The sequence below is a fragment of the Poecilia reticulata genome, chromosome 1 (assembly GCF_904066995.2).
Source record: "Poecilia reticulata chromosome 1, P_reticulata-male-v2, whole genome shotgun sequence".
Lineage (NCBI taxonomy): Eukaryota > Metazoa > Chordata > Actinopteri > Cyprinodontiformes > Poeciliidae > Poecilia > Poecilia reticulata.
The window spans coordinates 14,791,311-14,806,321 of NC_088830.1; the positions used below are offsets into that span (position 1 = coordinate 14,791,311).

The 15,011-nt window shown below is 41.4% G+C and overlaps 1 long non-coding RNA gene across 1 annotated transcript; it reads left to right on the forward strand.

The window, feature by feature from the left end:
* Window positions 1–590: 590 nt before the first annotated feature.
* On the forward strand, window positions 591–5,334 carry LOC145551663 (uncharacterized). The gene is made up of 2 exons (XR_014087553.1): window positions 591–2,789; window positions 3,900–5,334. It is a non-coding gene; the product is annotated as an uncharacterized LOC145551663 (long non-coding RNA).
* Window positions 5,335–15,011: the final 9,677 nt, after the last annotated feature.

Sequence of the window (15,011 nt, forward strand, 5' to 3'; positions counted from 1 at the left end):
TTTAAAACCTTCTTGTGTTATAACATTTCTTTTGAAAATAGTTTTTTTTTTTACTTTAAATTAAAATTCTTCACTGATTAGTGAAGAATTTCACTAATCAGTGAAGAATTTTCACTGATTAGTGAAATTGATGACCAATTGATGACCAAATCACTTGATGACCAATAATATTGGTCATCAAGTGATTTGATGACCAATATTATTATTGAATAATAATGAATAATATTATTCAATAAAATATTTTATTGAATATTATTTGTTGTATCTTCAGTTACATTTAAAATATATTTGAAATACAGTCAATAAAGAATGTGAACATGTACCATAAAGTGAAAATTTAAGTGAATGTGTTTGGAATGAGGATGCATGGACTGTTTTTTTCCCACACATTTTTATTAAAAAATGAAATGAAATAAAGCCTGTTAAGCTTTTTTGACAAAACTTCTGCTGTAGAAAAAAAATTAAATAAACACTACATTTACAGCGAACCCTTGTTTTTCGGTTGCGTTCCGAAAATAGCCCGTGATAGGCTTAATCCGTGAAGTAGTCACCTTTATTTTTTACAGTTATTACACAGCATAAATAAATACTTTTGAAACCAAAGAACAAAACCTGTTTTCAGATCAGCGGATGTGCGTGTGCATCAATCGGGCCTTATTAATGTGATCCGCAGTCATGTCATTAAAGCGTCTCCACCAACCTGCCCTGCCAGATTCACAGCTGTATCTACGGCAGAGCGACGGATCTCATCAAACGAGCCTCCGGTCGGGTTCTGCTGCCTCTGGCCACAGTTTTCTTTTTTTTCAGCAGACATTGAAAGTTTCAGTTTCCATCTCCTGAGTGGCCAATCTGTATTAAACACCGTAACGTTATTGGCACTCAGGTAGCGCGGAAACTGTTTTTACCAATCACATGGTCAATTAGGACGAAGAACACTGTGGGAAAAAAAATGCACAAAAAAATCTGCGAAGCAGCGATACCGTGAAAACTGAACCGCGTTACAGCGAGGGTTCACTGTATATGACATAATTTATAAAAAGCAACTGAGTAATTTGTAGAATGGCTGCATATTTGAGTTTATCTGGGTGAATCTGGGACTTCATTCTCATGCCTGGCCTCATAATGCCTCAGCATTGAAAAAGTGGATTTATTTAAATAAGACAGTTTAGTTAAACATATGCGGCACTTAACCTGCAGAACATAATATAAAAGTAAACTAAAAGTCAGTTTCAGCTGAATTGGGGTTCAGATAGATTAAGTAGAAACTGACAAGAACCGGATGAAACGACAAAAATGAAAACAAATTTATTTTCCAATATAAGATCAAAATGGTCCCACACTGCGGAAACATTTCCTTTGAAGCTGCTCCATAGATGACAATGTAAAAGATCAAGAATTGGTTTGGCAAATGCTTTTGACAGATTCGCTTCCTTATAAACACAGTTTGGCATCCAGTGACACTTCGAAACAGTTCCTGTATTGGTCACGTGACTTGCTGAAACTAATACGCGCACGGACACGGTCTGTGGGCTTGATGCATGCCCCGGCGCGTCGGTGTTGCTGGACTCATCACTATGTATTACTATTCATGTATTTTACCGAATTCAAAGTACCGGCCATTTTTTCAAGTCAAACTGAACTGGGCGCGTGAAAGCTAAATGTTCATGGCGTCATGCTACTTATGTCTCAAACCTGCTTTTTAAAAATATCAAGCTGCAAGTTGTCTTATTTGATAACATGATTTGATGTCCCGGTTGTTAACATAAAAGCAGGTGGCCGTTTAACTTCGGTAAATATACTTTCAATGTCAAGTTTGGGGTTTTAGAATATGGGAAATGTCGCGGGTGGTGAGTATGGTGGGGTCGAACGACGAACGTAAACTTGGGGGGAGCGGGAGAGACGAACGAACGTAATGTGGGGGCGGAGGGAAACCGTTAGACCAGGGGACGATGTTGTGTATGATACACTAGGTCAAATAAAAATAATATTCAAGCAGATAACTGGAGATAGCACATGGCAACGTTTATTCAGGAACGGGGAACTTCATCTTCATCTCTGTTACATGTACAGCTCACATCTCATTGTGCACAGCAACAGCGCCACCAATGGCGATTTGTTATATTGCTTTTATCTTCACATTTACAACCAAACAGCCTCCAACACATAGGAGCATAATCATACTCAAAAATGTGCAACAATCTTAAATCTAGAGGTTTGTTCTTTTCGGGAACACCACAGACGACGGTAAGACTGGGGTGGCGACGGCTCGTGTTTCAGTCAGCGTTAAATTTGTTGCATGTTTAGTGCTCTAATCAGGCATGTTGAGATTAGGTTATGTTGATAAACTGTTACAATGGGTCAGAAGCTTCTTGCCTCATATAAATTGTAAGTTAGTGGATTGTACATACAGATAGTTAATTTTCATATTTCTGAAATAGGAACAAACATCACTGAGAGTAAATAAAAGTGACGTTTGCAAAAAAAAATATTCCAATTGGGAGTTTTTACTGAAATGCATACTTGCAAACTCGTTATTGGTTATTGCAGCTTAGCTTAAAACTATATAAATAGTACTGTTCCAAATTTGTTGTCGGAACAAATTATTTCATTTTATTATAGAAAAAAACAAAAACAAAAAAAAACTAATTGATTTAATTATTGGAAGACTTGCATGTTTTGGTGTTTATATTTATTTCTCCTTGTATGGTTATTTTGTTTCCTCTCCTCAACAGCTGCATCCAGACACTCCTGAACTTTTCCTGGAAAGCAACAAGGCATTTTTAAAATAGGTGTATAAATTTGTTTTTGTTTTACTCAACCTGTTAAACCTTTAGTTTAAATTAAGAAGTAGGTGTTTTCTACAATAACATAGGCATAATGTTTTGTTAAGTGTCTTTCTAATAATATCTAATGCAGCACTATGTAACTTATGATACATTTTTTTTACATATATGTTGAAACTGTCACTGTGGTGCTGCTCATCCCACTTCTCCCTGATCTCTTGCATTTGGCTACGCTGCAGCTAACGGAACCTGTCATGAATGTTAAGGATGAATGTTAAGGCTAGTTAGCATGGACACCAATGACAGTGGATAAACGGTTTTCCTGTAATGTTAAGTTGATTGACAGCATGAAGAGGTTGATTGACTGCGCTAAGACTATCCTCCTGTCTCTGATTGGTTGGTTTTGGTTGGGAGTGGTGGATTTCTTCAGATGAAATAGTAGCTCAGGGGAAATGGAGGAGTTTTTATTTTCACAAATTATACGTCTTGTGACATAAAATCATGACATGGTGACTTTATTTTAATAAATATGCAAAAATCAGTGTATGTTTTTATTTTCAAAAGAAAATATTTGTGTATTGTGTATGTTAGGGGTGCACCAATAAATCTTCCCCAAATCCTTAATTTTGACGATTGGTGATCCGCCAATACATGTGGAAGTGATTTCATCCACTGATCTTTTCTACCTCAGCAAAGATCTAAAAATCAAACGCTTTCCTCTCCTGTTAGAGACGTTTGACTGATAGACCAGCCCACCAGGTCATGTCTCCATGTTTGCAGTTATCAATAGTCACCCCACTGTTGCCAACCCACTGACGTTTTCTGCATTTAGGAATATTCAGACAAGACGATCAGTATCGGCCAAAATCAGAATTGACAAGTCAGATTTTTAAAGATTGGCCAGAAATCTGCAATTGACACACTCCTAGTGTAGATTTTTTAAATCAAAATTACTCAATGTTGTTGTTTGTGAAAGAGAGATAAGCAATTGGTGAGACGCTGATGAGAAAGGTGATATGCTGCTGTAATGTAATTTAGAAGCGTTTTGTAAAAAGTATGTTTATAACATGAAGTGTTTCTGTGTTAAACTTGAGTATCCATTCTCTTTGTTTATAGATTTTCTGGGCTCAAACCCTGAATGAGGTCGACTGACATGACGCAGACGAAGGTGAAGAAGCAGCTTTGCATTCCAACCAGATGGTTCAAGTCCCTTAATGAACTGAACGACTGGGAATCCATGGAAAATTTGAGCCTTTTGAAGTTTAAACGTGATTGGTCATCTCATCAAACCTGGTGCACCAAGAACTTTTGCGAAGCACAAGAACTGGTCAGACAACATTTCAAGCTCTTGGTAACTGGACGTAAGAGTTGTATTAACCTTTTTTTTGCAGAACATAAACAAACTGAACTGTTTTATTTTATGTTCACAGCGACTAGAAGTAATGAGATAACACACTCATGAATCCAGTGTCTTCCACTGTCGTTGGCATTAGGCTGGGTTTATGTAGCATTTGATTTTTAACTAAATATTTATGCTTGTATTTCATTTATTTTGAAGTATGTTGGTCCTGTTTACAACTACCGTGTTTCCCCGATAGTAAGACACCCCCAATTGTAAGACGTTTCGGGGGTTTCAGGGGGGTCGACTAATATAAGCCGTACCCCGTCGGGGAAACACTGGGGTATTGCCGCCTCCCTCTCATCTAGCTGCGCGCCGCCTCCTGCCCACGTCCGCACCGTCCCCCTCTCAATACGTCACCGCGCCGTCCCCTGCACTTGTCACTGCCGCCTCCTGCTTAAAATACGGTAATGCACACAGGAGACTGTGATACGGAACCACAAGCAGTGCTTATACCGTATGCTATATTTTTGCCCCTAGACATGAGCGCTTCCGGTTCCAGTGGTAAAAGGAAGAGTTACACCGTGGAGTATCCTGAGGATGATGACATGGTTGTCATGGAATAAATCTGTTTTATCTTCCAGTATTCCACTGTTCGTTCTTACCATTTTTCATTGTTTTACATGTTATGCAATGTTGTAACAAGACATTCTTGGCACTTCCTTTTATAAAACTGTTTTGTGGTGAATACAATACTGTTCAGGTTGTTGATAAATGTTAATTTTCTGGTTAAAACAAAAAATTTGACAATTTTTTTCCAAAATAAGACATACCCCGAAAGTAAGACATAGTGGGGCTTTTGAGGATTACTTTCGGGGAAACACGGTATGATTTTCATGTTCCAAAGCAATTTTTTGTATGTTCCATCTTATAGTAAGTAATTAACAAAACTGTTTGACTACAAAGTCTAGTCAAGATTGCTTTACATTTAATTTATATGTTGAAATTTGTGTAGTAAAATGCAATAAATTAGTTGTGATGTGCAGAAGATAAACATTAGCAAGCTCAAGAATATGTTTAACTCTTAATATATAATAGCAAAGGTTAGTTATAAAGACTAGATGACGTCAATTTATGGTCTTAAATTGCAAAATAAAGTCTGCAAATTGATTGTAGAATGGTTTCATTTTTACATCACTTTGCATGATGAGCTACTTTCAATCTAAGTGTTTTGTGTTCTACAACTACATTTACTGTGGACTTAGAATTTAGTTTTGTTTCAAAATTATGTTAAGAATATATTAAATACATTAACTTTAATATATTTTACACTATAATTAATATATGGTATAGAATACAGACTTCAATGGTTTGGAAGACAAAAGTATTTGGAAATGTCCTAAGTTTTAAAAAAAAAAAGTTTGTGAATATATCACAAAAGAGTAAAAAGACAGAGAATTTCAGTTTTGGGTTAACAAAATATTGATAAATTTGACACAAAAAACTGTTAAATTATGGAAAATATTTTGATGGAAATTCTGAAAAAAAAAATACAGAAAATGTCCTGGTAATTCTCTGCCAGGATATTTTCCAGTGTTTTTTGCAGAATTTCCATCAGAAGTTTCCCGTAATTTAACAGTATTTTATTTCAATTTTTTTCGTAAAAAAACAGGGAAATGTCCTGGTAATTTTCTGCCAATACATTTTCTGGGTTTTTTTTCCAGCAGAATTGTTCTGTAATTTAACAGTTTTTTCCCCCGTAATTTAACATAACATATACAAACTGTTAAATTATGGCCCACCACCACTTGAGGCGACATTTCCCATATTCTCAAACTCAAAGCTTGACATGTATGGGGCAACGTGAGAGTTCATCTATTAAACTGACTGAAGATTAATACATAAACTAAAAGCCGGATCATAGACATTTTTAATAAGCGTATTTGTTAGCCTGCCTCTTATTATGGTAAATTGAAATAAATTTTAGATTTTTGTGTAACTTGTTGTCAGGTTAACTTAGAAAGTGAGCTGTTATTATTACAGGTTAGTTTTCTAAACTACAAAAAAGTAACTGTTAGGGAAGTAACACTGCTGTTATGCCAGATTTACCAATACTTTATTTTGTTAAATTTTTTATATGATTACTCGATTAATCGTAAGAATAATCGATAGATTATTCAATTACTAAAATATTAATTTACAATAGCCCTAATTGTATAAATAAAATAGCATTTATGAGGGGATCGGGGGGATTAATGTTTCTCCTTCGCTCCCTCCTCCTTCACTTCCCCAACTACCCCTCTAACGATACGTCAGCCCACCACCTTTACTATATAAGAACCACCTTCTTCGAACCCCTTCTAATTATACTCTAGCCCCCCAGTCCGCAGATTAACGTTTCTCCTTCGCCCACCTCCTTCTACAGCCAGACCTCCTCCCCCTTCTTGCAATACGCCGTCCGTCCAGCCCCCCCAGCACTCAACGGTACGCTGGACCGGCCCCACCCTCTTCGACCCCTCACACTTCTAATGGTGCACTAGCCGCCCCTCAATGTCGCTCCTTCGCTCCCTCCTTCTTCGCTTCCCCCACCCCCACCCTTCTAACAATACGTCAGCCCCCCACCTTCTCTCCTTCTTCTTCGAACCCCTTCTAATTATACTCTAGCCCCCCAGTCCGCAGATTAACGTTTCTCCTTCGCCCACCTCCTTCTACAGCCAGACCTCCTCCCCCTTCTTGCAATACGCCGTCCGTCCAGCCCCCCCAGCACTCAACGGTACGCTGGACCGGCCCCACCCTCTTCGACCCCTCACACTTCTAATGGTGCACTAGCCGCCCCTCAATGTCGCTCCTTCGCTCCCTCCTTCTTTGCTTCCTACACCCCCACCCCTTTAACGATACGTCAGCCCCCCACCTTCTCTCCTTCTTCTTCGAACCCCTTCTAATTATGCTCTAGCCCCCCCAGTCCGCAGATTAATGTTTCTCCTTCACCCCCTCTTTCTACAGCCAGACCTCCTCCCCCTTCTTGCAATACGCTGTCCGTCCAGCCCCCCAGCACTCAACAGTACGCTAGACCTGCCCCACCCTCTTCGACCACTCACACTTCTAATGGTACTCTAGCCCCCCCTCAATGTCTGTCCTTCGCTCCCTCCTTCTTCCCTTCCCCCACCCCACACCCCTCTAACAATACGTCAGCCCCCCACCTTCTCTCCTTCTTCTTCGAACCCCTTCTAATTATACTCTAGCCCCCCAGTCCGCAAATTAACGTTTCTCTTTCGCCCCCCTCCTTCTACAGCCAGACCTCCTCCCCCTTCTTGCAATACGCTGTCCGTCCGGCCCCCCAGCACTCAATGGTACACTAGCCCCCCCTCAATGTCTCTCCTTCGCCCCCCTCCTTCTTCGCTTCCCCGACCCCTCACCCCTCTAACGATATGTCAGCCCCCCACCGTCTCTCCTTCTTCTTCGAACCCCTTCGAAGGTACTCTAGCCCCCCAGTCCGCCACCATTCCCTCAGCCCCCCATTCTGACTCTTCGGTACACTCTTCCCACGTTGCTCTGACTGTAACAGCAGATGACTAAAGTTTGGCTGAAGAAACGCATCCAGTTTTGACACTTCTGACAATGTGTCACTCCGTTGGTGAGAAAAAATCCTCAAAACACCGTTAGGCAGGCCCTGTCTCAGAGGTCTGTCCAGACTCGGAGGCAGGTCCTGACTCGGAGGCAGGTCCTGTCTCAGAGGCGGGTCCTGTCTCGGAGGTGGGTCCTGTCTCGGACGTGAGTCCTCACTCGGAGGCGGGCCCCATCTCGGAGGCGGGTCCAGACTCTGAGGCGTGTCCAGACTCTGAGGCGGGTCCAGAATCTGAGGCGGGTCCAGATTCTGAGGCGGGTCCAGAATCTGAGGCGGGTCCAGAATCTGAGGCGGGTCCAGACTCTGAGGCGTGTCCAGACACTGAGGCGGGTCCTGTCTCGGAGGCGGGTCCAGAATCGGAGGCGGGTCCTTTCTCGGAGGCGGGTCCTTTCTCGGAGGCGGGTCCTGTCTCGGAGGCGGGTCCTGACTCGGAGGCGGGTCCTGTCTCGAAGGCGGGTCCCATCTCGGAGGCGGTTCCCGTCTCCGAGGCGGGTCCCGTCTCGGAGGCGGTTCCCGTCTCGGAGGCGGGTCCCGTCTCGGAGGCGGGTCCCGTCTCGGAGGAGGGTCCACACTCGGAGGAGGGTCCTTTCTCGGAGGCGGGTCCTGTCTTGGAGGCGGGTCCTTTCTCGGAGGCGGGTCCTGTCTCGGAGGCGGGTCCTGTCTCGGAGGCGGGTCCTTTCTCGGAGGCGGGTCCTGTCTCGGAGGCGGGTCCTTTCTCGGAGGCGGGTCCTTTCTCGGAGGCGGGTCCTTTCTCGGAGGCGGGTCCTGTCTCGGAGGCGGGTCCTGTCTCGGAGGCGGGTCCTTTCTCGGAGGCGGGTCCTTTCTCGGAGGCGGGTCCTGTCTCGGAGGCGGGTCCTTTCTCGGAGGCGGGTCCTATCTCTGAACCGGGTCCTGTCTTGGAGGCGGTTCCTGACTCGGAGATCGGCCCTGACTTCTTCAAGTCAGTACCGACCTCTGAGCAAACCAAACTTTGAGGCCCAACTATGTGTGGACTAAACACAGCGTTGGGTTCTTGCCTCTCTTCTTCCTCTGAAGCGTCTCCACAACACGCAGCCTTTTTGATGTGCCCCCATGCCTTTTGGAGAACGGTGTCTTGGAGAATAATTTTCCGCGGTCGTGCCAGGGTTCTTTGGAAGCATTGGACAACCTTATAAATAACAATTGGGTTGTCGCTTTTGATCAACTTGAAGAGCAGTTCTCTAACTGCATCCTCATTGCCCCAGAGAAGTTGCAAGATGTCTCTGCAGATTTTTTTTTCCATTTTCTCAAAAAAGACGAAATCTATGTCCTTTACTTCTTTCCAGATTTTTGGAGCAAGCTTTCTCTGGACAGGTTCGGTGTGCTTCCTTTTGTAATGCCCATAGCTAGATCTGTAACTAGACTTATAAATTATTCTCCAAAGAATATTTTCCACCATAACTCTCCTTTCGTCTTCGGTTCCTCGTCTGAAACCCATCCTGTTTGCGTCCCTCAAAAACTGTTCAGGGTCCATGGCTGCCTGAGTATAATCCTCACTCAGGCAGTTTTCATCTGCGTACAAGTCTTCAGTAGGAAAAAATGTCTTTCTGAACTTTCTTTTTGTAGACGCTAACATTTTCTCTTTAGGAACAGGATTCTCCAGGTGCTTTTTGAATTTCTCCACAATTACTTGGTGTCCTACTGGGTGTTCAAGTAGTGCGATTAAATGCAGTCCACTGGCAAAGTGGAATGCATCTCTCGCAAGACTCTGGAAAATCCTTTCTCCTAGCTCTTCTGACACCTCGGAGAGTACGTCCACGTTTAATTCTCCAGTTTTTCTCAATAGCAAGATCAAAATTTTGCTGTGTTGTTCCTGAAAGATTTGTCTGACAAGATGCAGAGTTGGTCCATCTGCAGCCTTTTCAATCACTTCCCACAGAAGTTCACTGAGAAAGTTTCTCTTCTTGTAATCTGGGCTTCTTTGACCAGGGTGAACTTTGTTGGACAATGTTTTTTTCACTTTTGTCCAAAAAGAGACCTTAGGCTTTACATCCATTTCTCTCTGTGGGCTTTCGTCGTTCATCTTGTTCATCGTCGTTGTGCTGAGCTAAAACGTCCAAATGAATCTTGTGCTGACTGACTTAACTGATTTGTGTTAACTGATCAGAGAATTAACTGATCAGTTGGTGATGTCATTGCCTCTATGACATCACAAAGTCAACCTTAGAAGGCCCTCATGACACAGACATCATTTGAAGTCATGCTGATGACATGACTTCAGCATGGCAGCAGCATGGCAACTGTTGCTCGGCATAATAATAGCACGCAGTGAGCATGTGCTATGAAAAAAAATAGAATCTGTGGGCACTAAATGCATTATTCTCTCAAGTCTGAACTGGCAGTGATTTGCGCAGCGTAACAGGACGGTCAGGGAACCATTGACCCCTTCACTTTCCCGCCCTACCCATTTTTATTTGTTATTTGGGGAAAAGTGTCAATGGAACCGCTGCATGACCTGGTTGTTTTCTATGTTAAAAATTTAACATATAAAAGCTGTTAAATTACAGGAAAAAATCTGTTAAATTACGGAAAAATTTCTGCTGGAAATACCGTAAAAAAACAGAAAATGTACTGGCAGAAAATTACCAGTACATTTTCCTGTATTTTTACGGAATTTTTTTTACTGTGTAGCTTTTTAAAAATTCTTACTTCATTGAATGAGCAAAGATGTTTAGACAATAGTCATAAATTTGTATTTAAGGTTTTTATATGTTATTTCCATCGTTAAGTTGATCGATGAGTCACTTTTTATGCTTTTAGGTCCTGCTTAACCTTGTAATAACTTAAAACTAAAGCCTGTAAACTTCAGCTAATGCTCCTAACTCCATTGTCTTGAGCAAGTAGAGATAAAGGATGGATGTAAACTTTTTGGGCAAGTTTATTTAAAAATAAATATGAGCAGATTTCATTATATTTTGATAATATTTCAACAAAACTGCGATGTTGTCTGTGCTCAAATCAACTGTTCTTTATATGCTTTCATTCATGACATCTAAAGAAATGTCATCTCATCCTATTTGATTGTTTTTTGTTACAGTACAGATTTATTGACGTAAAACACCCACGAAAGGCTCTGATTTGTGGACAAACACAGTTTTCACTTCTGGCCTCAGACTGAACCCAGGCGAAGCGCACAATAACTCTGAAAGTATTGGAAATATAGGCCAACAGATTAGAGGGGAGGGAAAATGAGATTGTGGTGAAAAGTGTGATGTTTCTTTGCAGCATCTGCTCCGCAATAACTAAACGGGGTTTGAAGAAGCATGTCTTCGGTCTTCTGAAGCTGGACAAAAACGTGTTAGCGATGATGGCGCACCTAGACTCAGGGTTTTATTGCGTTAAAATCCATATTGTTGCAAAAAAGATTCAATAAAATCAGACTGTTTCCAATTAGGCAACTTGCAGATTCTAGAAAAAGTTGACGTACTTATTTTTGTGTGTTTATTTTTAAAATGAAAAGTACTTAACCTTGCTCTAATTCAGCTTTATATAAATGTCATGTGGGATTAACTGAGTTAATCATCAGTGGTTTAGTTCTGCCCTCTGGTTTGGCCTTTTCAAAACCATAATTTTCCTCAAATAAAGTCATTTTAATATGGATTTGGATAAATGCTTGGACTCACCCTGATCTGAAAACAAATCCATCTTCAGCTTTCGAGCAGACACCTAAAGTTTTTGGGTCAAAACTGACCAGCATTTGCAACAATAAACTTTAAGTTTACTTTTATCAGTCCACTTGGTTCCCAAAACCGTTTTTCCTTTTTTGGAAGAAAAAGTTTACAGACCCATCTGATGACTGAGAATATTATTGAAAGGTTAGTTCATTTCAGTAGCGCCATTCACAAAGTGAAACCCAAACTACTACGTAATAACTTCATAGAGAATCTTCTAGTAGTCATCTAATAGAAAGAAAGGCATTCTGGGAATCTGGGATAGTTGTTTTTATCCTTAACAGAAAGACACAGAAGTCTGGTTTCTGGAAAAAGTACAAAAGCAGCTCTTGTGTGTTTTTCTCACTTGTCACATATTGGAGAGTCTAAGCCTTAGAGTAGCCTTTTGTAATGAAAAATGCCAATCACACTAGTAAGCTCGATTGGATGAATGCCCAGCCAGTGCATGTAAAGTCTCTGGAGACGAATAAGTGGGTGTCATCTGCCAGGCCTTTCAGAATTAGAGGGATAACCAAAGCATGCTCTGGTTAAATTTGACAAGAGTTAACTAAATCAAACAAGATCAAATTTAGATACCGATCTAAAACTCCTGGACACCAGTTTCTTGTTTCGGGAGGGAAAAACTGTAATTCACTCAGGGGGGTTTTTAATGTGGTAAAACATCTACAAATGTTAACTAGTGGACAATGTTACAAGGAGTTACTGAATAAATTAAAAGATTCAACTAGTTATTTTTTTAAACGTTGGAAGTGCTTTCTTGTGTAGGTAAATGTATTAACTTTTAGCCTTGAAATTTGTTTGTTGTGGGTGTTTTATATTGTCCCTAACTTAGTTGCTTGCAAATATTTGTGAATGAATTCACCACTTTTTACCTGATGCATCTGTTTGCATTTAAGACTGCTGAGGTTCAGTGGCGTTAGTCTTTTAAATAAATCCTATCTGCCTAATATCTGCCTATTGGTGCTTGGAACCACTGCGCTATAATCGGCTTTTCTACTCAATTTGTATCCGGTCCAATTATTTAGTTTTCAAAGTTTATATATATATATATATATATATATATATATATATATATATATAAATATTGAAAATGTAAACACGCAGCAGAGGTTTGGCAGCAGCTCTGCCTAAAATTCAGAAATCAGCCAAGCTGCAGCCCCCCACACAAATGAGATACATGCTGATAAACAACATAAAAGCTGGAATCTAATTCACTGATGATGGATGGCAGATCTGTATTGGTACAGTTATCGTGTAGGTGGGGGTGGGAGGGGGGGACGCTTAATTCCTCTCCGTAATGAAATCCATCTGCATCTTCAGTTTGTCACAACATCCCACTCCTGTCAGCGTGTCTGTGAAACTCAAATCCACATTTCCACATTGCAATCTCCAACCCTCGAACTGAGGCGACGTCCGTCGCCTCAGTTCGAGGGTTAGCTGAAATCATCTCAGTTGAGATGATTTCAGCTAACCTGAAATCATCTCTAAACAATTAGCAGGTTGACCTGCTGCTTTTAAACTCAGAGGGACTACCTTCTGTGACCAACAGCTGATTGGGGGAAAAAAAATAAATAAATAAGGAATGACAGAAGAAGGAAAATACTTGTGGGCCGCACAGTGGCGCAGTTGGTAGAGCTGTTGCCTTGCAGCAAGAAGGTTCTGGGTTCGATTCCCGGCCCGGGTCTTTCTGCATGGAGTTTGTATGTTCTCCCTGTGCATGCGTGGGTTTTCTCCGGGTACTCCGGTTTCCTCCCACAGTCCAAAAACATGACTGTCAGGTTAATTGGTCTTTCCAAATTGTCCCTAGGTGTGTGTGTGGTTGTGTGTCCTGTGTGTCTCTGTGTTGCCCTGCAACAGACTGGCGACCTGTCCAGGGTGTATCCCGCCTCTCGCCCGGAACGTTAGCTGGAGATAGGCACCAGCAACCCTCCTGACCCCACTGAGGGACAAGGGTGTCAAGAAAATGGATGGATGGAAAATACTTGTGTTATTACTGAATTGTTACGGTTTCCCAGGTTGCTTTAGCTGCAGCCTATGTGAATCAACAACAGTTTACATAGGTTTTTGCTTTGCATTGTTTTTCACGGTTGCTGCTAGGATTACTACTTGTCCACATTTTTTTCAACCGCACCTTTTTCTTCCACCAAAGTTTTTCATTACGTCTTTTATGGATAACCCCCCTGTCACATAAAATGTGAGTGACAGAAACCTGGAAAGCTGCAAGGTCACCGATTTACTGCTCACTTCTGTTTACCATATCGAAAGTCGTCGGCCTTCTGTAATATTGCGATTTTTCTAGAAACTGTAATTTGTTTTTATAAGCTGTAAGCCAAGATCATCAAAATGAAATAAACATTTTAATTGTGACAAATGAATCCAGAAAACACAATCTATGGAGATGAACATCTGTTCACATATAAAACTATTATTGTATTTACAACAGAAAACAGAACCCAGACAGAATAGACCAACTAAACAGAAAAAAAGACAGTAACAAACATAAATCGTTACTGTTGTAGCTACTCACCTGTTTTATGTATTGATTGGTGGCAAATGCATTGTGTCCCGAGTGCAAGGCGACAGAAATGGCTCGTACTATCTCTGCTCTTATTTCTCACCCCCAAAATCTGCACGGATGAGTGGAAAGTGGAAAGTGATGATGGAGAAGGAGACTCAGTGAGTGAGTGCGCTGTGAGCTGCTGTGAAATGTGGCAACCTTGTGCCAGTTAACTTGACTGAAGCAGACACGGATTTCCATTAAAGCAGATTGAAATCTCCACTGGGCCGTGTAAAGGCTGGTTATACGGCCTCATCCGTGATGGATGCATGCACATGCAAAACTACGTCAATAAAGTCACCCAAGTAAATCATCTGTTTCCTGATCTGAAGGTGCGAATCCCGTGTTTCCATTAGAATTAGAAAAAGAAGGAAAATTTGAGAAAATCAGCATGAAAACAGACCTCGTCATCAAGACAAGCCTGTACCTTTGAATCCGAGGTGTTTTATCCAGGAGTCGCATTTGCAGAAAAGGTCTGAAGAAGGTGCAGAAAGTTCTGGTCTGTCCAGCTTTGTGCCTCTGAGCGTGCTCAAAGGGTGAACGCTATCACGAATCTCCTCAAAGGCTCCAACAAAGAGTTTAACGTATGAGGAACTGGCCCAGACGTAACCCTGCCTACTGGCTCAAAAATGAGGCAACTTCTGAGGAAAGAATAGGACTCACCTTTAATGACTGAGTTCTGAACAGTCCTGATAATGAACCTCCCCCCAAAAGGGAACCAACCCTTCCAACTATTGGCAAATGAATCCAAATGTCTGTCAAGCTCCTATCAGTGAGTGACATAAGCCGGCACATAGATCAGTTAGTCCCACATGCTGTTTTCACACCAGGACTTCAGAACTTGGACTGCATGGTGGTTCTAATTGGTAGCACTGTTGCCTTGTAGCAAAACGGTCCTGGGTTCAAATTCCAACCCGGGGTTTTTCTGCATGGAGTTTGTTTGCGTGTGTTTTTCTTGTGTGAGTTTTTCTGGATACTCTGTGAATACACATGACTGATAGGTTATTTAGTCTGTGTA